The sequence below is a fragment of the Corvus hawaiiensis genome, chromosome 6, assembly GCF_020740725.1.
Source record: "Corvus hawaiiensis isolate bCorHaw1 chromosome 6, bCorHaw1.pri.cur, whole genome shotgun sequence".
Classification (NCBI taxonomy): domain Eukaryota; kingdom Metazoa; phylum Chordata; class Aves; order Passeriformes; family Corvidae; genus Corvus; species Corvus hawaiiensis.
This window is the reverse complement of record NC_063218.1, coordinates 60,004,554-60,023,990: the sequence shown is the minus strand read 5'-3', so window position 1 is coordinate 60,023,990 and position 19,437 is coordinate 60,004,554. Positions and strand designations below refer to the sequence as shown.

Below are 19,437 nucleotides of genomic sequence, written 5' to 3'. Positions count from 1 at the left end.
CATACAAAATTATGCATTACTATGCATCTCAGAAATCAAAAGTAGTATTTGTGATAAAAGTCTTTGGATAATCGTAATTCAAACTCCTATGTTTCACAAATCCATTTATGCTGCAAGCAAAACCCAGCACAGCTTCCCTCATGGTTGTGCAGTAATGCCAGAGTTAGGAGACATGAACTATACAACATTACTAGGATCAAAATGAAGAATCCAGTTCTTACAGGCTTGCTCACAGCCCAACATGTCTTTCACCTGTATCTTATTGTACTAGTTTGAAAACAAACCAGTGGGAGGCACCAAGTCAGAATAACAATTTAATGGAAATTAAAGAAAAGGGGGAAAAAAAAGGTAAAAGAAAACACTGGTTCAAACTGACAGAGTCAAGGTACAACCTGACACCCTGTTAAGCAGGGTGGTGGAAGCAGTCTGGTAGAATGGTGGCTGCAGTCCTCTGAAGCAGTGATCCTGTAGTAAAACAGTCTGCTCTTCCTCAGGAAGTCCAATGGTGGCTGTGTAGCTCCTGTCCTCTGGAAATCCAGTGGAAAGCCGGTGTCTCTGGTGGTCAGCCTCAGATTATATCCACGATGGGATGCTTGGTTCCTCCCTCTGGGTGGAGCATCTCACAATGGGGTAATGAGTCATGAGGCAAAGTGTTGATTAGGCTCATTAACAGAAGATAGTCCGGAGGGAGTTATCTCTGAGTCAGGCGGCAGGACAATGATGGGCCATTAACAGAAAGATAGTCTGGGGGGAGGAGGCAAGGAAACACTGCCCCACCTGATTTCAACAGCTGATGGGGATGGTAATAGAATACACTGCAACCCAGGACACTTATGTTCCCTGTTCTTGCTGCAAGACTTAACCAATATACGTGTTTTCAGGAAGCAATCATCATGCTTGTCTATTTATAAAATGCAGTTCAATCAGTAAAACTCACATTAAGATCAAATAACTGAGGCACAACAGCAGCAAAACAGGGAGGAAGACCATGTCAGACCAGTAGGACTGTTCCTTGGACAGAGATTATTTGCATGCAGTACACCCTTAACCATATGTCAGGGTTTCAAAGACTGCAAATATGAAAATAGGAAACGGAGTTGCAGTACATTATTTACAGGAAAGAGGCCAACTTAACAATTATGTCAACAATGTGGTTGACATTCACCACACTGGAAGGTACGTTAGGAGCTATACAACTATCTGTCTTTTTGTTTCACTTAGTATTAAAACTGGTTGCTAATAACACAAGTCAGGTTTTAAAGTCAAAGTTTGTTGATCATTGCACCATCCTAATAAACATTTTGTGGAAATCATAATGAAAACTCTTTGAAACCAGTCAAGATCTTGCACTCTCATCAGTAAAATCCCAGATAATTAAACACATTAAGAGTAATAAATATTCTAAATATTTTAATGGAATTTTACAGAAATTATATAAAAACAGTGCATTTTTTCAGTTACACACTGTCCAATAAGAAAATTAAACAAACTGAATTTTATGTACACATCTTGTAGACTTCAAAGGACAGAACCTTTTGAAATCTACTTGAGTGAAACAGATCCAAATGTTTTGTAGCGTAACACTCACTGTTCATATTATGAAACTAGTGGCAAAGTCACCAAAAATTACATAGTCATTACACAACTCAGTGATTGCTGCTTAACTTACTCTCTTTTGTCTGTATTAAGAATAAAAATTTGGAATTATTATGATTACACTTCTATTGCGATAAATTTTATGAACGGAAGACGAAAAGGCAGTAATAGTTTTAGTATTCACTTTTTTCCTCATAGTCCTTCTTGATATGAAACAGTCATGAGAAATGTGCCTTCCTCTAGCAACTATACATTTGACTTTCTGAAACCAAAATATGACAGCATTTCCCTTTTCTTACGCAGCCTGTTAAACTTAGTTTTAGGATAATGGATGTATGCAGTGTCTTTTCTTAAAGGGTCAACAATAAATTTCTAACTATTTAAAGCTGAACTAGGCTTGCTACTAAAGCCATTCTCACTGTGATAGATAAATGTTATAATATTGGCTTTCTGCAAATGTTAAAATGAATGGTGTTAAAGTAGCTTTGTTATTGTGATAGATACATATTATAGCATTGGCTTTCTACAAATAGATGCTATATGCATAATGTTAAAGTAGCTTTGTTATAAAGATGTAGTTTTGTAACAATAACTAAGGCCTTTATTTCTGTCATTAACTGAACTTAGACATAATAGTGAAATAGCTAATATAGTTATGCTTGTGGTAGTTGAACTGTCTGCTTGGTTAGATAACAACCAACCAACGTGTGTTGAAGACCCCTGCTATTGACATACCAACTATCAGCAACTACCGTCTGCAGAAACCATCGACCAAAGCCCACTCTGGGGGTGATAATAAAAACTGACTAAAACCACAGCCAAGAAATGCGCATGCTCTAAAAAGGCAGATCCAAGGAGGAGCCATGCTAAACAGTTCCTGGAACATGTAAACTAGTTTAAGGAAAAGTTCGAATATGCATAATTGATTATGAGTATGCATTCGGCTGATGCAATAGGACAGGTATATAAAGGGTGTCTCCAAAATAACAGGTGTGCTCTTGGTTGAGTGCCAAAGCACCCAACGCTGTGAATTTTGCTTTATTATCTTCGTCCTTTATTGTCCTTTATTAAACATTTGAATCCTAGCAGGAGAGTGAACCTCGTTTTTCACATCACTATTGTTAGTACTGCACAAAGCAGGCATGAATGCAATACCCTGTCGTGTTGCATCACTAGGTATTTTCCAAAGAAAACTATATGCTGCACTCAATAGATATTCTTCTGAAGGCACACAGATTTTTACTTCAAGCTGGAAAAATACAAGAAAAGAGAGATTACAACATTAAATGATGAGGTATGAGCAATTTCAAAATTATTTTAATTTGATCTGATTCATTAAATGGCTCTTGCTGGAAGGAAAAAGTCTCAACAAATCTGTAAAACTGAAGGAGGAAGAGCTATAACCCTCATATCCAATAGCCCAGTTATTAGTATGTAGGAGATCTGCGTTAATATTTGCAGCTACTTTAGCTCTTATCTCTGATAATAATGTAAAGCAACACAGTTTTAAAGCACTTACAGGTAACACTGCAGTTCTTGCTAATGTGGCTCACACTTCATAGAGAATTAAGCATTCGTCATGGTAGGAGTACAACTATCTCATCCCTCATGCAAAGGATTCTTTGAAAAAGAAAGAGAACCATTTACAATGTATTAGCCTATTTTGAAAAAAAGTAAACCAGCTATAAATAGATAGGATCAATAGAAACTTCATCACACCTTTTAAAGTAACTGACTAGCTTCTATTTCATATATTAAACTTCAAGCATAGTACAAATCCACACCCTGTACAACAGAGAGCACTTCAACGATTTTGTAACATTGGAGAGGGCAAGGATGTTGTAGTTAATGAATCAGAACTAATTATCATTCTACTTTGCTACTTTCAACCTATATTAACAAGTTTATGCTTAAAAATATGAGATGCTTAATGCAGCTTATTATTTGTGAAACCCTAACCGTAGAAAGGAGGCAGTTTCCTTTCAGACTCCCAAGATTGTTTTGTTTTGATACACTTGTTTCATTGCATGAAGTAACACCAGACTCCAACATAATATACCTTTAGTAACAAAACCAAATGTTGCTCATTGGTTGATAAAAAATTGGGCTCAATCATTTTGCTCTTTTTAGGTGAGTATGAGTGGAAGAAAGGTTTATGAAATCAACAGCCAGCTGGCAGAAGCTTCTGGCACAGTATGTCTGAGGAAGGGAGAAAAAAGTCTTAGCCCTAAAACATACTAGTTAAAATAGTTAAAACCCAGTGTTGGTATGCAGGGCCCTGTTAACAGTGCTCAAGAAACAAGTGTAGTGTGATACTAATTCTTCCTCAGGACCCTTCATAGGCATGCTCCTAGGGGGGAATGGTAGCTTTGGCATCTTGTGCTAGTTTTTTATTTCAGCCCTAAGGAAAGACTAACCATTAAGATGGCACAGTTCCACTAAAGGCAACACATTTGACACCAAGTTCTTTGTTGAAGATAAGTCACTTTCCAAATTCTTTTCAAATTAGCTCACTTTTGCTGCTTAGCTATAGAAGATTAAGGAAGAGAAAGAACAGGTGGATTGGAACCAGTCAATTATTTTATGTTTGCAGCCTAGTGTCTCTCTGTATTTGCAAGTCTGAAGCAAGAGTTCTTCCTCAACTGCAACTTTTTGGTACACACTGTTTTTACAGGTGTCTTGGGGATTTATTATCCCATAATTTGATCTGTTTTGTTTGTGCCTGGGGTGGCTGCTGTTCCCACCCCACCCCTCATCCTCCCTGGCTCTGGGACTCTCACGATGTTTGGGAGACAAGCTGGGGTTTCCAGAGGGAGTTGGGGGTGGGGCGAGAGGCTGCGCTTCCCTTTTGGCGCAGGCTGTTGGACTGGACACACGCGGCCAATATCTTGGACCAGGGGTCCTGCTGTTCGTGTGGGTTTTGCCTTTTTTTTTCCTTTTCTTTTTTTTTGCTTTGGCACTGTGACTGAGCTTGCCAGCTTGGCTTCTTTTGCTGCTCTGCTATCAGGAAGCCCAGAGCCTGTGTGTGCCCTGCCAAGACCCAGAAACACACTGCTTCCCGCCAGGGGCTGCCCCCGCACCCTCTGTACAGCCTGGACCTAGGGATCAGCCAGCACCGGTGACAAATCCCAAAGAGTCTTTTCCCTACTGTGTTTGGACTGCTACTGCCCAACCCCCACTGTACCTCTGACATTGCTCCGGGTTTGTGCTACACTTTAGCTTTTCATCCCTGTCATAAGTGTTTTGGTCCGGTTGATAGATTGTTAACAAAGTTAGTATGGTAGGTAATGAAAATGTATTAACAGTTAGAAACAATTTGTACTTTTAAATGTTACTTTTCTTGAACATTAAATGACTCACTAAATTGTATCTCAAAGTTCAGTGTAGTTAAGTAATTGAACTGGGTTAAGGTAAAGGGGAGTAGTTAATCTAAAATACCAGATAAGTGCAGGCTCTATTTACAGGATGGGTGCTCTAGAAAGTTCTCAAACTGACATCATCGTACTACATAATATCATTTCATACATCATCAAGAGAGATCCAGATTGGACAGCAGAACGAGCCAATGGAATCAGCCCCTAGAGATGGTCAGGGATGCACCATCGAATGAACCAATGACACCAGACATGTAAATAAGGCATCAAAAGTGAACTGACCAGAGAGCAAGCCGAAAGTTTATGAACTGTTCTAGTGCTCAGCACTAGGTCCTCCTGAGGTAGCTTGTTTACCGAGGGAGCACCGAGCATCGTGCGTGCACTGCAACAGTATCTCTGCCTTGCTGTGCCTGGCAGTGGGGCTACTCCCCTCTGCTCGTCCCCAGTTGACTTTTAATAAACCAATTACTATAACTGGCAATTTTGCCAGTGTGTTTCTGACAATCCCTGCCTGCCAGGAGGTCCTGCCGTTCCAGCTTGCTTCTCCTGAGGTTCCTGCTACAGCTCCTTTTGTTATCCAGAGGGGCCATGGAGATCAGCTGCCCCTGCGGGTTCATAAAGGAAGCTGCTTCCACACCCCATCCCATCCTGCCGGCTGTGTCCGCCATTACCCATGTACAGAGAGGTGGCTGAGTTTGCGCCACAGCACCCCCTGCAGGCGCATAGGGAATCACCACACCCGCCCTGCCGGCAGCTAACGGCGCCCCTGCTGGCTGTGAGCAGAACTGCACCCAAGGGGAAAGGGCCTGACAGCCAACAGAAGGCTGTTACTGGGCGGAGGGGGTGGGGGGTAAGGTTCCACAATTTCAGTATCTCACATTTATTCAGGTTTTTTTTCTTTCTTCTTCTGTGCCTTGCGGGCACCCTTATTTTTTGTTAATAAACAGGGCTTTTTTTCCTTTCACTCCCTGGTATCCACTTCTCTCATTGGCAGAAGAAAAGGGAGTTACTGAAGCCCTTTCTCTCAGAGGAAATGCTCATTCCAGGGTGTTTTCTCCTGAAATTTGTCTCAAAACTGAGACAGAATTTGGTGCCCAATGTGTGCCTTGAACCCACAACCCTGAGATTAAGAGTCTCATGCTCTACCGACTGAGCTACATCCCCTCGCCCAGGGTAATTTGCAAAGATTTCTAATCATTCATCACTCATTAGTATGACAAAGCTTTGCAGAACAATCAAATATTGATAAGTAATTTCAAAGAAAATTCAATTTGATAAAAATTCGTTTTGTCCATCTCTCCAACTCTTTTTAAAAAACTATTATTTTATACCCAAATTTTGAAAGCACTGAAGAACCCGAAAGGCACTGTCCTGAACTCAGATCTATAAATTAGAAAGCAAATTTCTCTTTTTCATTATTTAACAGCTACAGGAGTCAGTATTTGAAGTTAATGTCTGTCATTGTCTTGGTTTTGAAAGACAGGTGTCTGCTAAGGAAGGCAGAAGCTTCCCTTGAAGTGGCAGATATAACCCCTTTTCCCTCTGAGTTATTAAATTTTGAAATCAAGGGCCTTTAGGCAAAGATGTGGGAAATAGGAATAACAGTTCTTTACTATATATATATATATATATATATGTATATAACCAGTCAAACAAACAGCAACAACTATGGCAGTAACAGCAAACACAAACCCAGTGCCAGCCGTCTCAGCTGTCAGGCCCTTTCCCCTCGGGTGCAGTTCCGCTCGCAGCCGGCAGGGGCGCTGGCGGCTCCCGGTGAGCAGGGCAGGTGCGATGGTTCCCCCGCGGCTGCAGGGGGCGCTCCGGAGCGAGCTCGGGGAGCACGCGGCACTGGTGGCCTGGGATCCTGGGAAGGGATGGAACAAAGGCTTCACAAACCCCTGGGCAGCCGATCCCGGACTCTTGGGAACAGCAGGCTGGAACGGCAGCCTGGAGCGGCAGGCTGGAGCGGCAGGCTGGAGCGGCAGGCACAAACACAAATCCCGGGTGGCAGACGAGATGTATCCAAAAGGGGAACTCCCCGGAGGTCCACGCAGGCAGGACGAGCACAGCTACAACGCAGTGAAAACTCGAAGCAGCAGCGGGGCAGGGCAGCCACAGCCTGGCCTCTAGCAGGGCAGGGAAAGCGGCTTTTGGGATCCCGGTGTTTTTTCCAGCAGAAAGAAAAACGGCCAAAAAAAAAAAAAAGGACCAGCAGCTCCTTTCTTTGCAGCTTCTCTCTCCAGACGCTGAGAGCGAACTGACCCCACACCCAGGTGTAAACTAAGGAGTAGCCAGGCCCGCCCCACCCCCCTTTTTGTCTTTCTTAAGTACAGCTATTTGTCCCCTAGCAACATGCATATGGGAGAAAATTCCTTTAACAGGAAAAAACTAAAACTAAACTAAAACCCCAGTAGTCATAAAAAAGGCAATCTGGATTTTGGTATAGTTCAGAACTGTCCATAAAATAATAACCTTCACTTTTTGTAAAAGATACCTAATGAGTACCTCAAGTGTGGTTTCTTACATAGCTCCTCCAACCTAAGTTATACAGCATATAGATTCCTTTGGGAAAGGAGGCACTGGCAGCGTCATAAGCACTCTGCTTCCAGAAATACACTAGCAGTTTTTAAATAAAAACTGTACAAAAGGGATACACAAATTTTCACAGCTAAACTCTCAAGGTGCCTTTGGCTAGTATCAGACATCCTTAGAGAAGGAGTGTGGGGGAGAGTTTTATTTTTAACAGGACAGCTGTAAGTGGTTAAATTCTATATAAGTTTTATGTGCATTTTTGCCTAAGTCATATAGCTTTTGCTTTAGTGCTGTGTTCACGAAGCTTATATACTTCCTTAAGAGATCTTTGAATAGTTCCCTACTCCCAGTTTCCAAGGATATATTCAATTCTCACCCATTATCAGTCACACTGGAATCTGTTTTTTAAAGTCCAGTATCAAGTTCATATAGTCTAGTTTAAGTATTTTAATGCTCCTGCTTTTAATGTAACCAAACTAAAACAATTCATTAGTGAACCCTAGGTCTTCAAAAACTGATGTTCAAAACTTCATTCATGGTTCATTTTCTACTGCATAGTCTGAAATGGTCTGTGAAGCTAAGACTCTTCGGCACACATGATTTAGAGGAAAAAAAGAAAAGAAAGGGAAACGCGTTGCTGATACAGTTGTTTGCTTTATTTTTTTTTTAGTGGAGGGAGGTGTGGAGCTACTTTCTAAATTGCTTCCAGCAAAAATCAATCTAGTTGTCTAGTTAACTGGAACTCTCTCTGATAAACGCAATATTCTCATCTATGTATTTAAGTTTTGCCCTGTAAATCCCGATTACAATTTGCGCTTAAACCATCTCTGGCAAAGCTATCTATTTACCTTATGAAGTGTAGATTTTTAATTAGAACAACACGAAAAATACTTACATTAACACACAAAATTGAGTGGAAAAGGAGAAGCTTCTGGATCTGATGGCTTCAAAGATGAAATCTTAACACAGAATATCTTTCATAGAAATTATCTTTGTCTAATGAAACAAACTCAAGGAGGAAGCTTTCTTTGCTCTGTAATACGTAGGTATTAAATGCAAGACAGAACCTGTTTCTGGTGCTATAATTTCTTGTTAAGATTACAATATTTTTTTTCCTGTAAAATTTACCTTGCAGGACCTCCATAGTAATCCAAAGCCAGTGAAGCAGCTTGTGCCAATTAAGTCCACCCACAGTGCTTTCTTAGCCTCTTTTTCTCAAATGCTTTCTCTGAAAGTTGAAAACTGGAGAACGGTTGGAAAGGCATCATATTTCAAGTACATGTGAGGACGATACGTACAGAAAGTAGAACCCTGAAGCCTGGGGGCCTTTTTTGCAACTACTCTTTTATATACCAGTGGAGCAGATTGTAAGTACCCAGGCAAATCCTCGATAAAAACATCATGGAAGAAACAGGAAAATGAAACCTCATTTAAAAAATAAAAAAAATGTCTGGGTCTCTTTTAGCAAGTATTGTCCATTTTATTTTTACAATCCCAAGTGCAATACTCCTGTCAGTTAAAAAGATATTTTTAAACACTAACTGGTTATCTAGTATTGTGTTAAGCTAAGGATGCTTAAAAAGGTAGCAGAGAAATTTTCCACCTTTTATAGTCTTCTGCGAAAGTCTCCGCTCTCACGCAAACTAAGCTGAGAGTTTGCTATTTTGTAAACTATTTGCAGGTGCAGGGTGTTGTGAGAATGCGGTGGGTATTGTTTTGGTTCACTGAAGAAAATATTTTGAAATAGGCGTTGTAGCATCCAGCCAATCACTCTGGGATGTGTATGGTCAAGCACCCAATGATGTCATTTCTTTACTGCGAACCAAGTTATATAAACGGTAATTAATTAAAGAATTCCGTTCATCCTGGACCTGAATTCGTGTCATGATTAGCGCCATCCCTAGGGATAACAGCGACATTAAGCAGGTTTTCTGCACTTCCTTTTTGTTGCACTCAGTTCATACACAATTCATATGCACTGCCTGCAGCCCACCAAAGTTGGCATATCACACTATCAAGGAATATATAAACCAATTAATTGTCCTCAGGGTTTCAACAGCTGAACAGAAAATACAAATGCACTCTACTCAGGAGCTAGGAATTTATTATCAACTTCACGCTAATAGGTGCAAAGGCTAATATTTTTTTTAATCTGTTAATTAATGATTCAGATCCTGGTTGTCAAACACTTCGTACATAAACCCACTCTAGGTGTTCTCAGCCTCTAGGTTCCAGAGGTACAAACAGACTATTTTTAATATTGTTATAATTAGCATTCCATGTACACTGGACAAATATGAATTGACATCCAATATGAATTGTATGAGCAATTTAAACCTCAAGGAACCAAATTTTATGTTATATACAGACATTAGCTTGAAACAGACTATGTTACGATTTCCATGGTAATGAAGGACACCTTCAGAGAACTATCAAACACAATGAAGGAGGCTAATATGATACTATGCAAATTATGAATCTATAAGCCTGATTTAAGCTCAAGCAATTATGGTGTGAAAAAAGGTAGGAAATGCAAATCAGTATAATTATCAATTTCTCTTTTTTTTACTTTAAGTTAGAAAACCTTGGATTGACAACAGGATAAAATATAGGCCGTATTATTTCACTCTCTAAAAGTAATTTTATAAACTATTTTAAATTAAAAAAAAAGAAGCAAAATCCATCAAAGGAAATCACAAGCACCAGTAAGATGACAGTCATACTTCGCACTTAATTGACCAAGGAAAACACAAATTTTTCTGAAATACAGATTTAAAAGGTGTACCTAAACTCTGAACTTAGGAGGGAATAGATTTGTCAATTACTTAGTTATAGATCTGTAACCTGTAACAAAAAACCAACTTCATCCCAATATTGACCTAGAAGCATTTATTTGAAGTATTAGCTATCTACTAATCTTTATTTTCTGTTCTGTATTGAATAGACATAGTACTTAACTTGAAAGAGAAAAGAGGAGCAGCCTGTCAGGTTACCAAATAAAAAAAAGGCAAACTAAAAGAATACAGAATCACAGAATCAGCTGAGTTTCAAGGGATCCATGAGGATCAGCGATTCCAGCTCCTGGCCTTGCACAGGACCACCCCCAAAAGTCACCCTCAGCTCTTGTCACTGCAGAATAATGACTTTAACACATAGTTAACAGGAGAAGTGTTTTATCTCCCCCCCCCCCCCCCCCCCAATGTTCAAATTTATTTTGAAGTCTCCAGCTACACAGTATGTTTTTAAGAAGGGTACAATCCCACTTATTTCTAGTACTGTACATCCTTGCATTTGAGCAAGAGACAGAGGAAACCATTATTTAAATACTTAAGGAGTCTCCTTTTCTTACAAGAAACTGTTCTGCTGTCAGGCTTTCCCTGACTACCCTACAACTGGTAATGTTTTGCAGTTATTAAAGGATCAGGGGCATGGATTATTGATAGAATTATGGGATCTATAGAAAAACTGTACAAGCAATAGGCCTAGAAGCAAAAGGCCTGTGTGTGAGAAACTGCCTGCATGAGAAAGCGCTGGTGTGAGAAACAAGCCTGGGAATAAAGAGGGAGTTTGAAACGATGCAGCTGTCCTGATAAGGTGTGCTAACCAGGGAGCAGGAGGAGTGAACACCGAATTCTTTTAATCATAACATGACTATGGAGGCTTGCCAATGTAGGTCCAATTATGTAGAGATAGAAATGTGCTGTGATAAGCTTTAAGCCACTTAGGAGTTAACAAGCTGGTATACTATATAAGTGGTTTTGGATTGCTAATAAACCGGGAGTTTTGCGCTTATCAACCACACTGGTTTTGGACTGCATTCCTCCCCCCGTCGGGATCCCTGGGCTTTCGTCCTTTTAGAATTCCAACAGTAATGAGACACTAAAATTCATATGGAAGGAATTCACGTGCAGAAGAAAGAAAGGAAAATCTAAAATAAAGAAAAACTGGACTGAAGAAAAAAAACTTACACCAAAACCGACAACATGAAGTCCACAGAGGTTTGAATACTTAGCTCAAGAAATTTATTCGAATTAGATGAAGCAACGTAACTTGTCAACCTTTTCAGAGCCTTGCCAATACCACAGTAAGTAGTTGTCATGAAAAATACAAGATTTAATCTATTTATTTGAAATAATGCCTACTTTTTCTATCATTAATGAGTAGACTTGTTTGTTAATGATAAGATAAACCTGAAAGAGCATCACACGAAGTATACTGATTTTGACATTCAACACCACCTTCTGCCCCAATAGTCCCAACCCTCAGGAACTGCACAAAAACCATTAGAACAAATCAACAGCTTTTTTGTTAGTTTCTAAATTCAGTAGGTTCAGAAATTATATAGAACAGACATCTATAAAGTTTAATTTAACGAATTCTAACTGAAATCCTATTAATTTACCCCTCCCATTATCATATTTTTCCTTTTGCCTACTGAAAATTATTTTCTTCATAAATTCTCCCCAAAACACTAATCATTTATTTTCATAACATAATGTTAAAATCATGCTAATTGGATGCTTAATAGTACCCCACTGATGTCACTCTCATTCCTGGTTACTCTCAATTAAACAATGAGGGGAAGCAGCTGCCTTTGAGAAGACTGATAAGTTGTGAAGTCACTAAGTATTTATTCCTTTCACCCAATTTTGATCAGGCATGACTTGATCAGGTAATTTGTTTTTCTTTTCTAACCTCAGAAAATAGCAAGAATGGTAGTTATTTATCATTCGAGTACAGAGGAACTGTCATGCCATGAGAAATAACAAAATAGCGACCTCACATTCTTTTAGTGAAGTGTGAAAGAAAACTGTCCTGATTTTGCTGTATCCTACAGTAGAATGAAATAAATGACCACTAAGTTAGTGAACGCGTACCTGAATCAAACTGATGTCTGAGATAATCAGAACTAGACCATATACAAGACTGGAATCTAAATACTTTTTCTAAATGTAATACTCAAGCTGACCAAATCACCACAGGGAACTTTATCTACAAAGCTATGTAAACTGGCAGATATTTCCTCTGACAGCTAAAGTTGCTTTAAAAAAAAAAAAAAGTTAAATATGTGTGTATATATATATATATATATAACACATCTAGTAGCACCCTTCCCTACCTTTTACATGAATTTAAGAACCAGAGACATCCCAGTAATATTTGATCATCAGTAAGTCACCATATCCTCTCCTTCCATTTCCTTTGCTAAGATGTGTAATTCACCATTACATGTACATGAACAAAAGATTTTTCCTATACAACCATCCTTCCATATTTCTGCAACAGAGAGGAGGTTGGGGGCTGAACATAGGTTCAGAAGCAATACCTTTATTGAAAAAGCTGTAAAGCTACAAGTTTGACCTGAACTTATTTTACAGGTTATTAAAGAATCCAGCTTAGAAAAAAAATGCCCAAAGCAAACTGATTTTCACGCAGCACTTGGTCCTTGAAAATTCAAGTATCTTTAGATAATTCAAGAACACACTGAAGCAGAGATGTTCTCAAATTTAATAATGAAAACATCTTCAAAAGTACTTAAGTTTACCAATATTGATTCTCACTCATGAGTATAACATTTGGATATGCATAAAACACTTGCAAATTTCTGTTTTAATCAAATCAACAGGATATTCTACTTCTGCACATTCTGGCTTTGCACAGAAGAATCTTGTTTCAAGCCCTCTGTCCTTCATTCATTTTCCTTTCTCAGAATTTTTTTTTAATTTCATATACATATATTCCCTAAACCATGATAAGCTCTAGATTGAGGGTATAATTATTCCACTGATTAAAAACTGAAGCACTAATTAAAAATTAGGAATTAACATTTCCTAATACAGAAGACATTATCAGTGTCACGGCAGCCATAACTCAGAAATACTTGCAACATGTGTAGCCAATGCCAAGAACTTAGAAAAACATGCTTAGCTATTTTTTTTCAAAGAACAACTGTGGCACTTGGGGACATGGTTTAGTTCTGAACATAGTGGTGCTAGGGTAATGGCTGGATTCAATGATCTTGGAGGTTCTTTTCCAGCCTTAACAATCCTATGATTTACTGGCACATGATTTACTTTCTTGATTATATTGAGTTAAGAATTAAAGTACACTTGTTAATACTTGCATTACCTAAGAAAGTGCTATGAATTGTCTACACAGTACCTATGCATTATCAAAATAAGTGGATCATAATAAAAGTATAAAAATAGATGATTTAAAAATATACTGCTGGTATTCAGAAAACAGAGATAGCTAGAAGTGCGAGAAGAAACTTTGGATTGGATCATCGTTGATTCTCTACAAAAAGAACTGAAAGTAGGAAACGCTATCATTAAACCGAGTAGAGCACACATGCAAGCCTCAAAATACGAAGGCAAGTACTTCAGGATTCAGCTGAGTGCTTTTACAGGACCCTCCTGAGGAGGTAATCATAATTGACAGTCATTAGATTCTGTATTAAAAGGTGCATCTGACAAGTGCAACATACAACCCATGTTTATTAAAGCTCACCGAAATGAGATTTGGTACTATTTAAGCCCTTTTGCAAGAATCAGTTTTTACTCACTAGCAAGAATACAGATCAGCAACTATATGGAAATTACAACCAAAAAAGTGGATAAAAGTGATTTTGAAGAAAGATTTTAGAAACCACGTGATATGTTTTCATATAATGCAAAAATCAACCAGATTTATTGTAAGTTAAAAAAAAAAAAGTAGAAATTCAGCCATCATGCTTAACATTGTAATAAAACTTCAATTTCCTTTCCTAGTTCCTGACTCCTTGTAAGACTTGCTTGTAAATTTAACACACTGTTTTTCTGAATGGGATGATTTGCAGAACTCTCAGTTAAGGTTAACTCAAGGCAAATGTCATCAGTTAAAGATGCTAAGGAATCTGCTAAAGTACCCAGGTCTGTGTGGCTCTGAATGAAGAAATAGCATTTTCAAAATTTGATAAGCAGCACTTTATATTATTAATCTCAGAGTCAAATTACCATGTATGTGGACAAACAAACTGCAGATAGACATAGCTAGAACTACTGATTTTAATTTCTTCAAGTTTCTCTCCCCTTTTTTAGTCCTTTAAAAGTATGAACTCAAGTAAAAAAACATTTGTTCAAAAGACATATAGAGACGGAAGAAAGGAAAATAAAGGGCCTGAACCAAACCCAGCAACTAAACTAAGAGTGTCCAAAAGGTGTGGTAGTGGTGATTTTGAAAGGCAAGATTGTGCATAGATATCTCTAAGAATTTTTTTCCTAGGGACAACAGTCTATATCCTCATACAAGTTTCAAAATAGCTGTCTGACCTAACACTTCCCGCAACTCACAAAAGATAGGACACACAGGGAAATTTTTACATTATTCCAGTATTTTTTCTTTGACACTTTGGACAGTGACAACCTTAACAGACCAAGCCTTACACCACAAAACCGACAAGATAACATTATGCTGCTGTACTCTCTCCTCCAAGGGAAGCAAAGATAGGCTAATTATATCTGGAGCTATATATAAACTGTGATCCTTTCCTAGAATGCTCATCAAGCACATTACTGAGCTGTAGCACACTATCAAGCTCTGGGCCAAGGCTACATTTAAACTGGTTCGTGTCGCTTACCTAGGAAACAACCAAAGTCAATCAGAACATCCTGACATCCTATTATAAATTAAGAAAGGATACCTCTTAATATTTAAAAAAAATCTTAATATCTAGGAGGCGAAGTGAAGCATTGAGAATTTCACTCCAAAGTAATCTGATTATCTTAGAGCTTGTAAATACCTAAACACACACATTTCCACCTATAGATCCCACTGCTGGGAAGCTTGTTTCTAGTTTCTTGGTCTTGTCCTTCTCACTCTGAAAAATAGACTCTCTCTAAAAACATGATGCAGATGACGTTTCCTCTCAGGAAGTTTCTTCTATTTTTTTTTTTTAATGACAGATAGCTCTCAATGACTTAATGACATTGCTTTCATAACTAAGTCCTCTGCAGTATTAAACATATTTTTTAATATTTTACTGAAATGCAACAGATAAATACTAGGATACAGTATGTACTTCAGTACTTCAGAATGGAAGATTAATAGATTTCCTTTCCTTTCAGTTTCTGGTTTAGGCTTTTTTCCTGGTTTTAAACAAACATTTCCAAATATCCTTACAATGAATAGCCATAAAGGCTGTAAACTTCAGAGTTTCTCAACTCCCTATAATTTTCACAGTTACAAGGACTGCTAACATGAACTTAAGCCATTGCTACTGCTCCATTTTTAAAGCAGTATTTTATATTTTGCCCAGATAAACAAATCTAAGAGGTCATAGCATCCATCTCTTCATCAATTAAAAAGCTCCAAGTACTGTGCATTAAGCACAAATCCATCAATTATTCAAAACCACAATTCTTCAAGCAATTTGGATGTTGATAGTAGATATATTTACTGCTGCATTTAAAATTTTATTTAAAATGCAGCTAATTCATTCATTCAATTATTTACATTACACAAATTCAGTGGTGTAAAACCATGTCTATTACTGCAGGCCTGGTTCCTACGGTATATCACCGTGTCCCGCAGCCGTAGGGAGGAGGAGGAGGAGAGAAGATCCAGCAGGCAGGAATTGTGCAGCAAGATTGATTGATTTAATTATTTTACAAACTCTTTTATAGACTTTTTTCTTCATAGTCTAATTGGACAAAGGATCAGCCACCCCTTGGGGTGATTGGCTAAACTCCTAAAACATCCATTGTCAAAATATTTTCTACTATATCATAAACAAGACTTTTCAAGGTTGCAGGTGGCTTGGTTGTTTACATTCTCTGTTACCTCTTCTGTGAGAGAGAAAAGTCTCTCATGGACTTAGAAAATAGCAAGAAAATCCTTGCTAGCAGCATTTTTGTATCTACAATTCCCCCTTTTTGTTTGATAACAATTCTACTATTAATCCTAAATAGAAATCTACATCAGTTATTAATTCTAAATATGTCTGTAAGGCTTTAACTATCTGACTCCATAACAAGAAATTTAAAGTTCAGTCTCTGCTTGTGGAAGGACCATCCCAGTCTCTGCTTGTAGAAGGACCATCTGCCTGATGGCTGACATCTTGGTCATCATCACAAGAGTCATTAGGCTGATGATCTACATTCTGGTCACCATTTGGATGGTTGGCGTTCTGGTCATCATTTGGAGGCTGCCTGTTCTGCCTCTGGTGCCGTAGGTCAGGGCGAACGCATTTTGAAGGCAGCCACCGTACCCCAGTATCTGTGGAAACGCAAGCATACCCACAACCCCAAACGATAAGCTCATGCGGGCCTTCCCACTGGTTAGTGAGCAAATTCCGCACCCAGACCTTTGCCCGGGGCAGTTGTATGTCGCCTGCAGACTGCAATGAGAGAAAATGATTCAGAATAACAGGATTATTTGAATTTTGTGGTACTGTAAGGTGATTAATTGTATACAATTAATCAGGGGAGTCAAGTCACTTCCGCTAGCCGGCTCTGTGGGGTTTCTCCATGCATTCCCCTTTTCTGTTTGTCCAAAACACGCTTCAAGGTACCATGAGCGCGTTCGACAATGGCTCGGCCAGTAGGAGAACGTGGGATACCAAAGGTATGGTCTACACCCCATAGGTGTAAAAACTGCCGTGTCTTCTCCGAGGTGTAGGCAGGACCATTATGGGTTTTCACAGAAGCTGGCACGCCCAGGACTGAGAAAGCCAATTTCCAATGGGCAATGACATCACGGCCCTTCTCTCCAGTGTGAGCAGTAGCCCACATAGCCGAGGAGAAAGTGTCAATAGACACGTGCACATATTTCAGCCGACCAAATTCTGGGATGTGAGTTACATCCGTTTGCCAAATCTGCAAGGCTTTTAGCCCTCTGGGGTTTACCCCCGCTGGCAAAGGCGCAGCAAGTCCGTGACAGTCAGCACAAGCGCTGACAATGTCGCGCGCCTCGGTTGGCGTTAAATAGAACTGCTTCTGCAGGGTGTGTGCACTTTGATGGAAGAAACCGTGCAATGCCTTGGCTTGTGCAATTCTGTCAGGCTCAGGACCTACCCACGCAGGGTTGGCCAGCATGTCAGCCCTGGCACTGCCTTCTGTTAGAAACCCTGGTAAATTGGTGTGGCTTCAAATGTGCAGAATGTAATACGGATGCACTCGAGCCTGAATTGCAGACCACAAGGTTTGCAACACCGAAAACAGCCGCATTGTTCACCTCCTTCAGAAGTGAACAATCTAAGCGTTGAGTGGTATCTGCTACATAAGCAGAGTCAGTAACCAAATTCAAAGGTTCCTGTGAGAATCGCTGAAAAGCCATGGTAACAGCCCTTAATTCAACTAACTGAGCAGAGTCTGACTCGGATTGGTGTGTTAATCAACCACTGCAAAGGCAGTGTAGGATACTGTGCACCCTTACGCACAGTGACCCCTGCTAAAAATTTGTCCCAATCCGTATGCCCCAAGCTGCCAACACGTCCCGCCCCCAAAGGTTAAGGGCAGTGGTAGCAACATAAGGCCTAATCATAGCTGTGTGCCCCTCTGGGTCCCTCACCATCACAGGCTGTTTGCTTAAATAGCTCTGTGTGGTTTCTCCTACTCCTGCGATGGCCAATCCCACCGGGGCTAAAGGCCATGAGGGAGGCCATGCAGAGAAGGAGATGATAGTTACATCAGCACCCATATCAATCAAACCTCGAAGCTGAGTCCAGGGTGGACGGGCGTTCGGCAGGACCAGGGTACATGTCATCTGTGGCCTTTGGTCAGAGATGTCTGCAGTTCAGAAGGCCTGCGGAAGTCCCGTAGATCCACTGCCGTCATCTTCGTGAGTTTGTTGTTCTATCCTGGGGACACAAGACTTAAAAGGTACCTTAATTTAGCAAGGCAGGTCTTTTCAGGAATAGTTACGGGGGTTTTTGCATGGAGACCATAGCACAAATCTGACCTTTAAAGTCAGCGTCAAGAACTCCTGAATGCACTAAGATTCCTTCATGGGCAACGTCAGGTTTTCCCACCAGCATTGCACTGGATCCCTGGGCTAAGGGTCCACGTGCATCCAAGGGAACTTTATAAATACCACTAGAGCCTAAGATGACTGCAGCTGCGGTGTAGACATCAAAACCGTCTGATCCCTGGGTGCTGTCTCTAGGGTGGCTGAGTAGGCCTGTGCCTGTACCTGTGCCACTCTCTGGGGGAGCGACTGCATCGGAGAGCAATTCCCCCTCCTTGCACCCCAGCGGAGGTTTCCCGACAAAGGCCGACCATTGGCCTGAGTCTGGGATCTACAATAGTCCGAGCAATGCCTGGCCTGCCACACCTCTTGCACTGGGGGATCGCTGTGTTCTCTTTTTGGCTCGGCTTAGGCCACTTCCATTTTTTCGCTTGTTTTGGTTGCTTTGGTTCACGATCAGAAGATGTGTGAACAGGCTGCAGGAACGCAGCCAGAGCAGACCTTTTCTGGTTCCCAGATCCCACCTTAGCGCAGGTTTCAACCATGTCTGTTACCTCAGGATCCCCTGGTAAGGCATCTATGATTTTTCTGCACTCTTCATTTGCGTTATCTCTCACTAACTGCCTTAACAACAACTGTCTTAACCTGTCATCCTCAAGCTGCTTCTCGAGAGAAGCAGTGACTTTCTCTACAAAAGAGAGGAATGACTCTGATTTCCCTTGAACTATTTCAGTATATCGCTTTCTGGGCTCAGACAACTCTATGGTTTTCAACAGGGCAGCCAATGCCGACCTGTTGAGCTTGCTGCAGGACACTAGAGGACAAGTTACCCTGTAGACTGGGGTCAGAGAAGGGACCAGTCCCCATCAAAGCATCCATTCCTGCTGTCCGTCTAGGATTGGCAGCAGGGAGCTGCATATTTGCTAACGCAGCCTTGCCAGCCAGCTTTCTCCAGGTTTTCTCAAAAACTGTAAATTGTACAGGTTGA

General features: G+C 40.1%; 1 protein-coding gene and 1 long non-coding RNA gene across 5 annotated transcripts in view; both read right to left on the bottom strand.

Moving 5' to 3' along the window:
• LUZP2 (leucine zipper protein 2) overlaps positions 1-19,437 on the bottom strand; it is a 218,499-nt gene that overhangs the window by 141,410 nt on the left and 57,652 nt on the right. The gene's annotated exons all lie outside the window — the stretch shown is intronic.
• Positions 756-16,108, bottom strand: LOC125326877. The gene is made up of 3 exons (XR_007204051.1): positions 8,634-16,108; positions 3,116-3,216; positions 756-2,845 (listed from the first exon to the last, which is right to left on the bottom strand). It is a non-coding gene; the product is annotated as an uncharacterized LOC125326877 (long non-coding RNA).